This window comes from Dendrobates tinctorius, unplaced genomic scaffold, assembly GCF_039654945.1.
Source record: "Dendrobates tinctorius isolate UK_male_01 unplaced genomic scaffold, ASM3965494v1 ptg000030l, whole genome shotgun sequence".
NCBI lineage: Eukaryota > Metazoa > Chordata > Amphibia > Anura > Dendrobatidae > Dendrobates > Dendrobates tinctorius.
Genome location: NW_027361698.1, coordinates 40,977,101 through 40,991,616, shown reverse-complemented (window position 1 = coordinate 40,991,616; position 14,516 = coordinate 40,977,101).

Below are 14,516 nucleotides of genomic sequence, written 5' to 3'. Positions count from 1 at the left end.
CACATGAAGGAAACAGATGCTAAGCCAAGGTAAGTTACCCAGTCCTAACCCTACCTGCCTATGTAACTACTCTCAGAGACTAGAGCGACACACTCAAATGTGCAGACAGAGTGGTAGAATATCCACCCACACACCAACCATGAATGATACTAGCGCACCGGCATGCGCCGCTTTGAGTCTTTTAAACCCAAAGCTCCACCCCAAACACTCACACCCAGCCGGCCGTGACATCGCCCGGGGACAAATTTGGAGCAGTTAATGTCTGACCACCAATAAGAAGATGCCACATCACTGACATGCTCAGTAAGGTGATTTCTGGACTTAGACTCCAGAGCGCAAGGCTGCACCTGTATATCACTGGTTACCATAGACTTAACTGGAGAGCCAGCAGTAACCAAAGGTATACCATGAGCCTGAGCAAGATGCAGGGACTAATGTTTGTGCTGAGCAGCCATTGCAGTGGCAGGACTCAAATGGGAGACCACAGTACCAGGTAATGCTTGGGATTTATCCCATGCAGTGGGAGAATCCCGGCGCCTAACATATGGCCTTTCTATTATTCAGGCAATTTTTTTTAAGACCACGTGCACACATTCAGTATTTGGTGAGATTTTTACCTCAGTATTTGTAAACCAAAATCAGGAGTGGGTGAAAAATGCAGCAGTGGTGATGTGTTCTGTTATACTCCTTACACCGTTCCATTCCTGGTTTTGTCTTACAAATAGTGAGGCAGAAAACTCACCAAATACTCAAAGTGTGCAGGTGGCCTAAAATCTAACTTTCAAAAGTTTTGTGACATTTTTACATTGATAGAACATGCATTAATTGTGGACAGAGTATTTCAATAGGTGATAGGCATTGTTAATTTCCAGCTCTTCTAAGGTTTGTATCTTTAAAATCCTTATTTATTTTAGTTTTATGAAAAATATATCTCCCAATGTCATGGTTTATGAGAAATCTGTTTGGTTCTTTTCACTGGTGTTCACAAAACAGCAATGATCAGCCTAAATAAGGACAATATCCAGCCAGAATAAGGTTATAATAAATTCTTGTTTCGTTACTCCAAATACAGTTGTACTTCCTTCAATATTACTGTAGATATGTTTGCATAAACAGTGATCATTAATAAAAATGATCTATTTGATTTGTGCAAATACAGCACAAATAAAACTATTGAAGACAGACTGCAAAAAAAAATGATAGTCCTCCTAGGAGTCTTTTATGTTATGCAGATAGAGCGAGGATGTGGAGAGTGGTGATAGCAGGGCAGCAGATGGATGGCGGGCAGGAGAGAGCATTGTGATGCCGACGTGTCACTGTTTCAGACCTTGACTGTCTCAGTCCGTGGGCCGGACTGCAACAGCCAGAGGTCCAGATGTGTTCAGATGGTTGTAGTTTGCCCAGATGCTTGGTACAGTATCTGCCTTTTGTTTTACAAAATGTAGGTTCTCATTTATTCTATTCTTCTAGATGGGTCAAACATCAGTCACATTCATTATATGAAATCTTTTATTTGAATAGAGCTGTTTGGCAAATCTTCCTATTTTTTGGATCTCTGTATGTGCAGTGTTAATGGTATCTGAAACTGCAAAACAACTGTGTGCTTCTCATGAAATATATCACACAGCAGATGTGAATATACCTTACATCATGATTATGCATTTCTTTATAAGTTTGGATCATATGGTGTGATGTTACCCAAAGTTTTCCATGTTTCTGAGTTCAAATGAGAAAGCAATTTAAAACATAGTTTATGTGACATCAGGTGTCAAAAATTCCCATGTATGCTAGAGTGGCTGCCAAAAATATTGTCTCAGAAAAATAATACTGTTGGAAGCAATAATATGATGTTCAGTATCTTCCTGTGTAAGTGGAATAAATATCTACTTCAGTACCTGAACACATAGTCTAAATATTATATTCCCATGTATACCCTGTCAGGATTTTCCGGTACTGCTGGCGAGAGTGGGCGGTCACATAGCAGCATGTATGAAATTTCACATTTCAGCTAAGGATGATTGGCCACGCTCAGTTCACTTGTATTGATCAGTACTAAGGCTAGTTTCACATTAGCGCTTTTGTGCGCAGCGCATCGGGCGCATAAAAAACGCAAAGAAAAACGCAAAACAAACGCGCGTTTTTTTAACGTCATGCGCACGCTGATACGTCAAAAAAACGCAGCGTTGCTTGCGTTTTACATGCGTTTGCGTTTTTTTATGCACATGCGTTTTTAGGTGAGACATTTTTTCCATTGTCTAGAGAACATTCTAGACTTGTTTAACTCAAAAAAAAGCGCAAAAAAATGCAACCATGCGCAAGACCATGCGCACGCATGCGTTCCCATAGACTTCAATGTGTTTTTTTTGCGCATTCCGTGCGCAAGCGTGCGCATGCGTTTTTTTTGCCGAGACAGGGCGCACCAAAAAATCCAACATGTTGCGTCTGGCATGCCTGGCGCGAAAGACAAAAAAACGCATGCGCATGAAAACGCAAGTGTGCGCAAGACCATGCGCACGTCATGTTAAACATAGGTGCGCAGTGCGCACGGGTGCGCACGTTGCGCTGCGCACAAAAGCGCTAATGTGAAACCAGCCTAAGCATGTCACCTTGGCGTGTGACCACATGAATGAAAATCTCACATTTGAGGTCATGTAATCGACCAGTTTTGTCAGCAACAATCGGGAGTTCTGCAGAATGTGGTGCACACACAAAGAGGATTTAAAAGTCTGCAGTCACATAGAGTGACTGCAGAGTTTCTTCAGAATATTGGACAACCCGTTTAAGAATATTTGAGTTCAGATGCACAATAAGTACAGTGTGTGTGTTCTCTAATATGATTAAAAGTAGTTTGTCTAAAAGATTGTTTCAAATTGGAAATTTACCAGCTTTTCAAAGGTCTTCTTGGTTCCAAATAAATATAGGCAGAATGGTGCTTTGAAATGTCCTGTTTGTATGGCCACTAAAGCTAAGTGCATATTTAAAATTTGAATTCCTCGGTTTTGGAAAATTTTCCTCTAAAATTCGGTTTACAGCGAAAAAATCTTGATTCCCAATACTGGAAAGCTTGGATAATACATGTGAAAGAGAAGAGAGAAAGAGGGAGAAAGAACAATGCTGACTAAGACCTTTCAACGCTCTATAGGAGAGAGAGGACCTTGCTGAAAATAAAAGATAAACACACTACAAAACAAAGACTTGCCCAGTTACTTTGGACGTGGAAAAGTACTCTGGAGTACAAACTGTGCTGTTCTTCACTCTAAGGGAAAGAGAGAGAGAGGACCATACTGACCATAAGAGATTACAACACTCTAGAGGAGAGAGAACCCTGCTGAATATACAGTAAAAGAAAACTGTGCTTCACTCCACATCACAGAAGCAAGAGACTTACAGCATGTTAGGGCTGGCAGAACGCACCAAATAATAAAATAATAGTAGGTGCGTTCGGAGCCCGGGGTCCACCGTGCAGGGGTGGTAAACTGCTGCTTAGTAATGGTGGAAGTATAAAGCGGTGTGGAAAAGGTCACACGTGGGTTAATGTCCCCCAGTGTGAACAGTAGCGATCTCTGTTAACTCACAGAGCCACGCTGCCACAGAACATAAATGCCGGTGCCTGTTTAGCTCACAGAGCCCGGCCATGAAGCGCACAGAAAGCAGTCACAGAACTCTGCCCCAAGGACACGGGGTCAGAGTCCCTCTAGACCTTCTGAGCCCACGACATCGCACCTGCGGACACCACTAAAGATGCTAACTATGGAGTATCGAGCATGTGCACCGTGGCGTGCCGAGCCTCCAGTGGGCACTGGTGCCTGTCTCAGACTCTGTCCTACCCACACATAAGCCTGGGCGCTTAACAGGCTAGGCTGCACAACACATGCATACCAAGGGTAGGGGTTTCATAATGAGTCATTCACCAGAGACATTCATACATGCATACAACACTCACTCCTCATAGTCTGGTAATGCAGTATATACTAGCGCATGGCCGAGCGGCCAAGCGAACCATTTATAGCAGTATCCTTCCACAACATTCCTGACCTTTCTGATGGTCCAATCCAAGCTGGAGAAGGACCTGAGCATGTGACCTCCAATCTCCAATGAGAGATTGTCCCACGGGCATGCTCAGTGGACCGAAAGGAGGACTTAGTCCCTGGAGTTACTCGCTGCTGACCAGCCTGCGTTGCTATAGGTGGACCAGTGGTGGCAGCAACAACCAAGCCCACAGAGCTGGTCTGAGCAAAGCGCCGGGATCGACGAGTCTGCTGAGCAGGCTCCTCTGCGGCCGAAGGGGAATGGAAGACCGCCGAATACAAGGCTCAGGATTCCTGCTGTGCAGCGGCAGGAACCCAATGCCTAACATCACCCCCCTCCTAGGGCCCCCTCCCCTCTGAGCCTCACTACGCTCAAATGCCACAATAAGGAGTGGAGCGTGGATGTTCTCCACTGGCTCCCAGGTCTGATCCTCTGGGCCATGACCCTTCCAGTCCACCAAATAAAATTTTTTACCAAGCACCACCCTGCATCCCACAATGGCATTGACCTCAAACTTGTCCGAAGACAGGTCTGATGTCCCGGCAGATTACTCAGAGAACTGGGACATGTGAACAGGTTTAAGGAGGGACACGAGGAAGGTGTCAGAGATAGCCAGGTGTGGTGGAAGGGCCAGACGATGGACCACAGAGCTGATCTGTTCGAGGACCTTAAAGGGGACAATGTAGCGAGGAGCCAACTTAGTGGACTCGACTCGCAGCTTGATGTTACGGGCGGAGAGCCACACTAAGTCGCCAGGGGAGAAGGTTGGAGCAGGACGCTGATGTGCATCCGCGGAGGACCTCATTCTCTCCTTAGAGGCCTGAATGGCATCCTGGGTGCAGTCCCAAATATCCTGTGTCTCCACCGCCCAGTCTGCCACCCTAGAGTTGGCGGATGACACGGGCATGGGCACAGGGACATGAGGATGTTTTCTGTAGTTAAGGAGGAATGGGGTCTGGCCGGTGGAATCGACCACAGTTTTGTTCAAGGCGAACTCTGCCCACGGCATCAAGGATGCCCAGTCATCCTGCCTGGCCGAGACAAAATGTCAGATATGTGACCAGGGTCTGGTTGGCCCTCTCTACCAGTCCGTTTGTCTCAGGATGATAGGCTGAGGAGAGATTCAGCTCAATACTGAGCATGCGACAGAGCTCTCTCCAGAACCGAGACGCAAACTGGAGACCCCAGGCACTGGCAATCTTGTCTGGCATGCCGTGTAACTGTAAAACGTGTTTAATGAGCAACACTGCTAGGCCCCGTGTGGAAGGTAGCCGAGAGAGGCATCAAGTGCACCATTTTAGAAAAATGGTCGGTGACGACCCAAACAACTGTGCTGCCACTGGACTTGGGTCGACCCAATAAAAAGTCCATGCCAACCATCTCCCAGGGCATGCCCACCACCGGTAAGGGGTAAAGTAACCCAGCAGGTTGTTGCCAGGAAAGCTTATTCTTGGTGCAGGGGACGCACACCTGAATATAGTCTTTGACGTCATGAGCTATATGTGGCCACCAGTACGTCCTTGCCAAAAGCTCAACTGTCTGCTTAGTACCAAAGTGTCCACCCACCCTGGACACATGAGCCCAAGAGAGGACCTCCGGACGCAAATGGACAAGGACAAAAGTCTTGCACGGGGCTCCAGACTCAAGGGCGACCGGAGCCACTGTCCTCAGGTTCTCAGATGGTACAATTAACCGAGGCTCCTCCTCCTCCGCTGACACCACGGAGCAAGAGAGTGCATCGGCCCGGACATTCTTCTCACCGGAAAGGAAATGTAGGTTAAAGTGGAACCGGGAGAAGAAGAGAGACCATTGGGCTTAGCGAGAATTTAACTGCTGGGCGGTTTGGAGATAGACCAAGTTTTTGTGGTCAGTGTAAACATGGAAGGGATAGCGAGCCCCCTCCAGGAGGTGTCTCCATTCAGAAAAGGCCAACTTCATGGCTAGCAACTCCCTGTCCCCAATGGAATAGTTCCTCTCTGCCGGTGAGAAGGTCTTGGAAAAGAAGAAGCAAGGATGCTTCCGACCTTGAGCATCCTTTTGGAGCAGAACTGCTCCAGCACCGACAGACGAGGCATCCACGTCTAAAATAAATGGCTTATCCACATTGGGGCGATGAAAAATGGGAGCACTAGCGAAGTGGGACTTGATGGATAGGAAGGCCTTGGAGACCTTTTCTGACCACAATTTAGGATTCGTTCCCATCTTGGTGAGGACAACCAAGGGAGCTACCAAAGTCGAGAAGTGCGAGATGAATTGGCGGTAATAGTTAATAAATCCCATAAAGAGCTGCACCACTTTGAGGGAGTGCAGCTCCTGCCAATGCATCACCGCCTGTAGTTTGGCAGGATCCTTGGCAACTCCTGGGCCGAGATGATATAGACTAGGAAAGGCAAGGACTCCTGCTCAAACACACACTTCTCCAACTTGGAATATAGGGAGTTTGCCCATAGGAGATCGAAGACTTTGCAAACCTCTCTCCGGTGGGACTCCATATCTAGAGAGAAGATGAGGATATCATCCAGATAGACCACCACCGAAGAGGAAAGCATATCTCAGAAGATGTTGTTTACAAAGTCTTGGAAGATGGCCGGGGCATCGCACAGGCCAAAGGGCATGACCAGATACTCATAATGGCCATCCATGGTATTAAAAGCCATCTACCACTCGTCTCCCTCACATATGCGTATCAGGTTGTAAGCCCCCTGCGGATCGAGCTTGGTAAACACTCTCGGTCCCCGTAACCTATAAAACAGTTCCGATATCAGGGGAAGAGGGTACTTATTCTTAACGGTGATGGCGTTAAGACCCCTGTAATCGATGCAAGGTCGTAATTCTCCATTCTTCTTCTGAACAAAGAAGAATCCCGCCCCTGCAGGTGACACCGACTTCCTAATAAATCCTCTTGCCAGATTCTCCCTGATATACTGTGACATGGCCTCCGTCTCTGGGAGAGACAGGCGATACACACGACCCTGGGGAGGCTCTGCACCAGGCAAGAGGTCTATAGGACAGTCATAAGGGCGGTACAGTGGAAGAGTCTCTGCCGCTCTCTTGGAGAACACGTCTGTGTACTGCTGATAGTGTTTAGGGAGCAAAGAAAGATCTGCGGGGGCCATAGTGGAGGCAACCTGTACGCACTCGCTCAGACATCTACCCTCACAGGACTTACTCCAACTAAGAATTCTCCCCGAGGACCACTCTATATGGGGAGAGTGGCAACACAACCAGGGAACTCCCAAGAGAACCTGATCGATACCCTAGGGCATTATAAGGAGGGATACTGTCTTGTGATGGGATGGAGACAGCGAGAGCCTTAGTGGAGAAGTCTGATGGGTAATCTGCGAGGGTAGTGTCGAGTCGTTCATAACCAAGCATAACCAAAGGGATTGCGTGCTGGAGAGTGAAGGCTGAGGACATAAAATTACCCTCCGCTGCGGAATCTATGCAACCTCTACCGCCAGAGTGGAGGAGCCGAACTCTAGCATTCCCTTGAAGGTTAGCTTGGAGGAGAATGGTGTGGTGTCTAGTAGACCTCCTCCTATTGCCACTAGACGAGGGCGTTTCTCCGAGGGCTGTGGGCACCTATTGGCTAAGTGACGAGACTGTTGGCAATGGAAATGGGCTGTGGAGGTTCAAGCACAGCGGGACTTAGAGCCCGTGCGAGGCACCTCCACAGCCACCGATGGCTTAGATGCTTGATCGGGTGGTTCCAGAGGTTTAGAGGAAGTTGGAGCCAACCTAAACCTCTGTCTGGACTGGGAGCGCTCCAACCCTTGCTCTAAGGAGCGGAGATTAATGCGGGTGGAGATGGTAATAAGCTCCTCCAGTGTGACTGGAACCTCCCGAGTGGCTAGAGCGTAACCCCTCCAAAAAATTGATATAAGTGTCTTGTCTGACCATTCTAACTCGGAAGCCAGCGTCTGAAAATGGATGGCATACTGGCTGACCGGAGACGAACCCTGTGTCAGAGGCAACAACTGGAGCACGGTATCGTGTGTGACCCATGGTCCCAGAAAAACCTGCTTCAGAGAGACTAGGAACTGAGAGGCTCTCTGTACCACGGGGTCACCACGCTCCCAAAGTGGGTTGGCCCACTACAGAGCCCTGCCAGCCAAAAGGGAAATGACGAGTCCCACCTTAGCCCGCTCAGAGGGGAATCCGGCAGCCAGCAGCTCTAACTGAATAGCGCACTGGCTCACGAAGCCCCTGCAGGAGGCACTATCGCCCGAGAACTTCTCGGGCAGCGGGAGGCGGGATAACATTGGTGGAGGGATGATAGTGGGGACACAGGAGACAGCCTCTGTGGCTGCCTGGGCAGCGACTGCAGTAACATCCACAGCTAAGGTTGAACGCTCGAGAGCCGCCAACCTGCCCTCCAGCTGCCAGATGTACTGCAGCAGTCGCTGTTCGTCCACCATTACCAGCTAGACCCTGGCGCTAGTATAATGTTAGGCTGGCGGAACGCACCAAGTAGTAAAATAATAGTAGGTACGTTTGCAGCTCGGGGTCCACTGTGCAGGGGTGGTAAACTGCTGCTTAGTAATGGCGGAAGTATAAAGCGGTGTGAAAAAGGTCACACATGGGTTAACGTCACCCAGTGTGAACAGAAGCGAACTCTGTTAACTCACGGAGCCACGCTACCACAGAACGTAAATGCCGGTGCCTGTTTAGCTCACCGAGCCTGGCCATGGAGCGCACAGAAAGCGGTCACAGAACTCTGCCCCAAGGACACGGGGTCAGAGTCCCTCTAGACCAGGGGTCCCCAACCGCCGGTCCGCGGCCCAGCACCCGGCCGCTGCAGTGCCCTTGCCGGTCCGCGGACACAAGGGGAGCCAGGGGCTGTCAGTGGCGTAGCGGGGGCTGGGGCGGCGCGCAGCAATTCTTAGACTGCCCTCGTGTAGCGGCGGCCAGGGAGCAATCAAGCAGCTCCGCTGCCAGCAAGAAGGAATAGCAGGAGCGGAGCTGCAAGGACCCGTCCAGCTTCCTGCCCGCCGCCCGCGCTTCCTATCTCTGACTGACACAGAGAGGAGAGCGCGGCCGCTGCTGTGTGAGAGCGAGGAAGCGCGGGCGATGCTGCGACAGGTGAGAGGAGAGAGGTGGTGTGTGTATGTATATATAATGTGTGTGTGTGTACATGTATGTCTGTGTGTGTGTGTACATGTATGTCTGTGTGTGTGTGTACATGTATGTCTGTGTGTGTGTGTACATGTATGTCTGTGTGTGTGTACATGTATGTCTGTGTGTGTGTGTACATGTCTGTCTGTCTGTCTGTCTGTCTGTCTGTGTGTGCTTGTGTAGCCTGGCCCTGGAGGAGATGGGGACATGAGGAGAAGGCCATGAGGGGAGTGATGGGGTGAAGGCAATGATGGGGAGACAGCAGTGATGGGGAGAAGGGAGTGATGGGGTGAAGGCAGTGATGGGGAGAGGGGAGTGATGGGGTGAAGGCAATGATGGGGAGACGGCAGTGATGGAGAGATGGCAGTGATGGGGTGAAGGCAGTGATGGGGAGAAGGGAGTGATGGGGAGAAGGCAATGATGGAGAGATGGCAGTGATGGGGTGAAGGCAGTGATGGGGAGAAGGGAGTGATGGGGTGAAGGCAATGATGGGGAGACGGCAGTGATGGGGAGAAGTGAGTGATGGGGTGAAGGCAGTGATGGAGACAGGGGAGTGATGGAGAGAAGGGAGTGATGGAGAGAGGGGAGTGATGGAGAGAGGGGAGTGATGGAGAGAGGGGAGTGATGGGGTGAAGGCAATGATGGGGAGAAGGGAGTGATGGGGTGAAGGCAATGATGGGGAGACGGCAGTGATGGGGAGAAGGGAGTGATGGGGTGAAGGCAGTGATGGGGAGAAGGGAGTGATGGAGACAAGGGAGTGATGGGGTGAAGGCAATGATGGGGAGACGGCAGTGATGGGGAGAAGGGAGTGATGGGGTGAAGGCAGTGATGGGGAGAAGGGAGTGATGGGGTGAAGGCAGTGATGGGGAGAAGGGAGTGATGGGGTGAAGGCAATGATGGGGTGAAGGGGGTGATGGAGCACTTATTCAAAACCTATGGTGAGTTGAGTCACATTATAAATGTTATTTAATTATAAGTATGCACTGCTACACTACAACTGCGTCCATAGCCCCGCCCCCTTATGACCAAAGCCCCGCCCCTGCCACACCTCCATCCCCGCCCTGCCGGGCCATGGAAGAATGGTCTTGCTTGAAACCGGTCCCTGGTGCAAAAAAGGTTGGGGACCACTGCTCTAGACCTTCTGAGCACGCGGCGTTGCATCTGCGGACACCAATATAAACGCTGACTATGGAGTATCGAGCATGTGCACCGTGGCATGCCGAGCCACCAGTGGGCACTGGTGCCTGTCTCAGACTCTGTCCTACCTACACCTAAGCCTGGGTGCTTAACAGGCTAGGCTGCACAACACATGCAAACCAAGGGTTGGGGTTTCATAATGAGTCATTCACCAGAGACATTCATACATGCATGAGACTCACTCCTCATAGTCTGGTAATGCAGTATATACTAGCGCATGGCCGAGAGGCCATGCGAACCTTTTATAGCAGCATCCTTCCGGGACCTTCCTGACCTTTCTGATCATCCAATCCGAGCTGGAGAAGGACCTGAGCATGTGACCTCCAATCTCCAATGAGAGATTGTCCCACGGGCATGCTCAGTGGACCGAAAGGAGGACTTAGTCCCTGGAGTGGCTCGCTGCTAACCAGCATGCATTGCTATAGGTGGACCAGAGGTGGCAGCAGCAACCAAGCCCACAGAGCTGGTCTGAGCAGAGCGCCGGGATCGATGAGTCTGCTGAGCAGGCTCCTCTGTGGCAGAAGGGGAATGGGAGACCGCCGAATGCAAGCCTTGGGATTCCTGCTGTGCAACGACAGGAACCCGATGCCTAACACTGCATGATTCTGGAGATGAAAAATGACTCTGCCATACAAACCTCTGATCTGTGATGTCCGAGATACCGACCACCACTTTACAAGGCATGAAGGTCTACTAAATTTTATAGCTGCAGGAAATTTTGGGGACGCCCTCGCAGCCACACAAAAAGACATCAGTCTGCTCTCTGATTCCTCAGCAGTGGGGGAAATGGTGTTTGAACTCGTCAAAGCACCATTGTGCGAGAAACGGCTGTCATCTGCCTTGTGTATCTGCACCCTCCTGCATCAATGTTTTAAGGATTGCTAAATAGACAAGTTTTTTATGGAGCAGTGCCGCCTTTTTCTCTCTTTGAAAGTCTATGAAAGTCTTATACGCGGTGAAGCACCTGGAGTTTCCTAATAATTATAAGGTGTAGGCAGATATCCTCGCATATTGTGAGAGTTATGAATAGAGCTTTTCTTTTCTCTCTTTTGCTCATGATAGTATGCTAAATGTTATAGCTGCAAGGCATTGTAGGGAAGGCCTCACAGCCACACAAAAAGACATTAGTCTGCTTGCTGATTTTCAGCAGTGTGGGAAACAGTCCAGAGCAATTGGTTCTCAAAGTGTTCGAATTTTGCATTAAATCGCAAATTTCAGGAAATTCAACTCAAACTCTATCTTCTGTGGATTGATCCACTCATGTCTAGTGGCCTGCATATGACATTCATTTTTATGCTGTGCATAGTGCTTGGCTATCTCTGTCATTTCCTGTACATCAGCTCCTGTCCAATTTTTGTTAAGGCCTTACTTAATCTGTTCATTGTTCAGCTATAGATTTAACAGATATTTAATAATTGTAGCTAATAAGATTCTACATAGTAAATGAAGAGGAGATAATAAAATTGCTTTCTTTTGGGCTCCCAACATTTTCCTTTCTTTTGACATCTGCCAACTCTCAGTTAAACAGATGGTGATGATCTAGAGTTGCAATTGCTGGTTGCCTGGATTCTCAATATGGAGAGAATTTTCCTGTCTCTCTTACAGTAACATTTCTTCACTTTAATGAGTGTCTGAATATTTAAAAACCAAGCATTTGCAGTGGAATAAAGCTAATGGATGAAGAAACAAAGTAACCTCTTATCTTGAACTTTTATGTGAAAACAAGGGAGTACTAGCACGGTGGTCGCCTCAAAAAAAAATTGCTGCCAAGTCTACTGTAACATTCAGCTTTCAACAGATAAGTACTCTAAACAAGAAGAAAATACATACAAGGTGTCTTAAGAGATGTCTTCTGTTTCTAGTTTATATTATACAAGTGTTTTGTATTTCCTTCTAGAGCTCTATTGGGGCCTATATTTTGCGAGACTCACAATTTAGTCAGTTTGTATTGCAGCGATATAAACAAAACACACATTGTTAATAAGCAAACTCCACAGTAAAAATAGTTTTGAGTACAATTGGTTAACGTATATAAACAATTACATGAACATTGAACAAGATGGTACGGGAGATCAGCAAAGTGATTTGATGCAAACCGAATTACGGTTGATTTTTAGTTAATTTGCTGAACTCGGTGAATTCGAAAAAAATTGCGATTTGATTTGTGCAAATGGTCAAAAATGCCAGCTGCTGCTTCACACAAGGTGGAACATTGCATCAGCCAAAAAGGACTCACATGACCTCAGGCATGACTGAATGGGCTCTCCAATAAGCAGTTATTGCAGTTATCAAATTCACATAGTATAGAACAGCCTACAATATCCTTTATAAAAGCAGAGACAGGGTAGGGCAGTTTTTAGTGAGAGGATGTCACTGTTCATAGCTTATCAATAGAAATAGGGAGAAAAGGCTAAAAAATGCCTCTAATAGTAAGTGACAGAACAGAAGAATGTTTACCATCCATTTACCCATACCATTTGACATTACTAATGTTACAGTATGTTGACGTTACAGAGATTGAAAAGTGTTATATACAGTCCTAGGAGACCTCAGAGTGCTATTTGCATCTTTCCATGGCAACTGAAGTGCCTGTGATTCAATTAAATTTGCTACCAAATGAGTTTTTGGTAAAAATCTGCCAAAGTTGGTAAGTTTGAATTTCAGAGACTCAAAGTTTTCTTAGAGTTACTACTGTTTTGACATGTGCTCAAAAGCGAAAGATTTCACATTGTTGTTTAATAATGCATGTAATACAGGTGGATTTGTGATAACCTTTCAATCATTTTCATATACAAAGTTCTTGTAAGTAGATTTCCATTATTAAAATGGTCCAAAAGCATCTCACGTAAAACTAAAATTGCAGCAAAAGATTGTAAAATTAGATGTAATGTCTTCCTATGGTGTTGCCTTGCAACCTCTGACATACTGTGACACAGAGTCGCAAATGTTTCCAAATGTGTTTATATTTCCTGTCGCAATTCGCAAACGACATAATTGCTGTAGAATTCTGTGACATATCTGCAACTTGGCTGTTTTATGTACAGCTCTAAAATACTCTCTTGTCAGCAAGTCTCAGAAAAGTTGCACAAATGTTTTTATTGCATGACTTTTCAGAGAATTGCTGTCACACAACAAATGTCGCCATGTAGCTCCTGTCTTAGTAATTATCTAAATGTGTTTTATAGTTGCTACTACTGTAAAGAAAATGGTTTGTCCTTAATAGAGATGAGCAACCCTTTCAAGGTTCGGTTCGGTACGTCGAACCTCACTATGTTCCCCAAACAGTTTGTCGAATGTATCCGAACCTCATTAATTTCAATGGGAAGAAAAAACAAATGGGTACACAACACCTTAAGAGGTGACAAAAAGCTTCTCAAACAGCTAAAATTAGTGGCAGACACCATGAAAAGTGGCATCAATTGATCCACAGTAGAAATTTGCTAATGGCAGAGCAGCAGTCAGCCATGGGCCATTCATGAGGTATCAGGGACTGGGCCTGCATTTAGAGATTTGAATTAAAGTTTCAATTAACATATGGTGGGTAAGGGAGCGATGTTAGCCTTCTTTGTTAGGAGCCTGATATCTCATACATAAGCTCATCTTTTTTTTGTTCCCAGCCACACTCAGGTGGCATAAACATCAGTTTCATAGAGTGCTATTGGTAGAAAAATGTACAAAAAGTAACACAGGTATTTGAGTGAAAGTAAGTACATTCCTGCTGGTCTGGGAACCCTACCGCTACATGCAACACACATGAAGGAGACCCAATTTGGATTCTCCACAATTCAAAAAATTATTGTCAAACACCACTAAATTGACATGAATTTCTACAGAGTAGGAGCAGTATGTCAGGCCTTTGACACACCTTCAACTACAGGCCACCCAACAGATGAAGACCCATCTTAGAGTCTCCATATTTCAAAAAAATTGTTGTCACACACCACTAAAGTAGCATCAATTTCCATAGAATAGCAACAGTATAATAGGTCTCTGACACATCATTCACTTCAGGCAACCCATCAGATGGAGACCCAACTTTGAGTCTCCACATTTCAAAAAATTACTGTCACATGCCACCAACGTGGCATAAATTTCTACAGAGTAGAAACAGTATAATAGAACTCTAACAAACCAGCCACATACTCTTATCAGGACACCACCAGCAGCTCTAAACA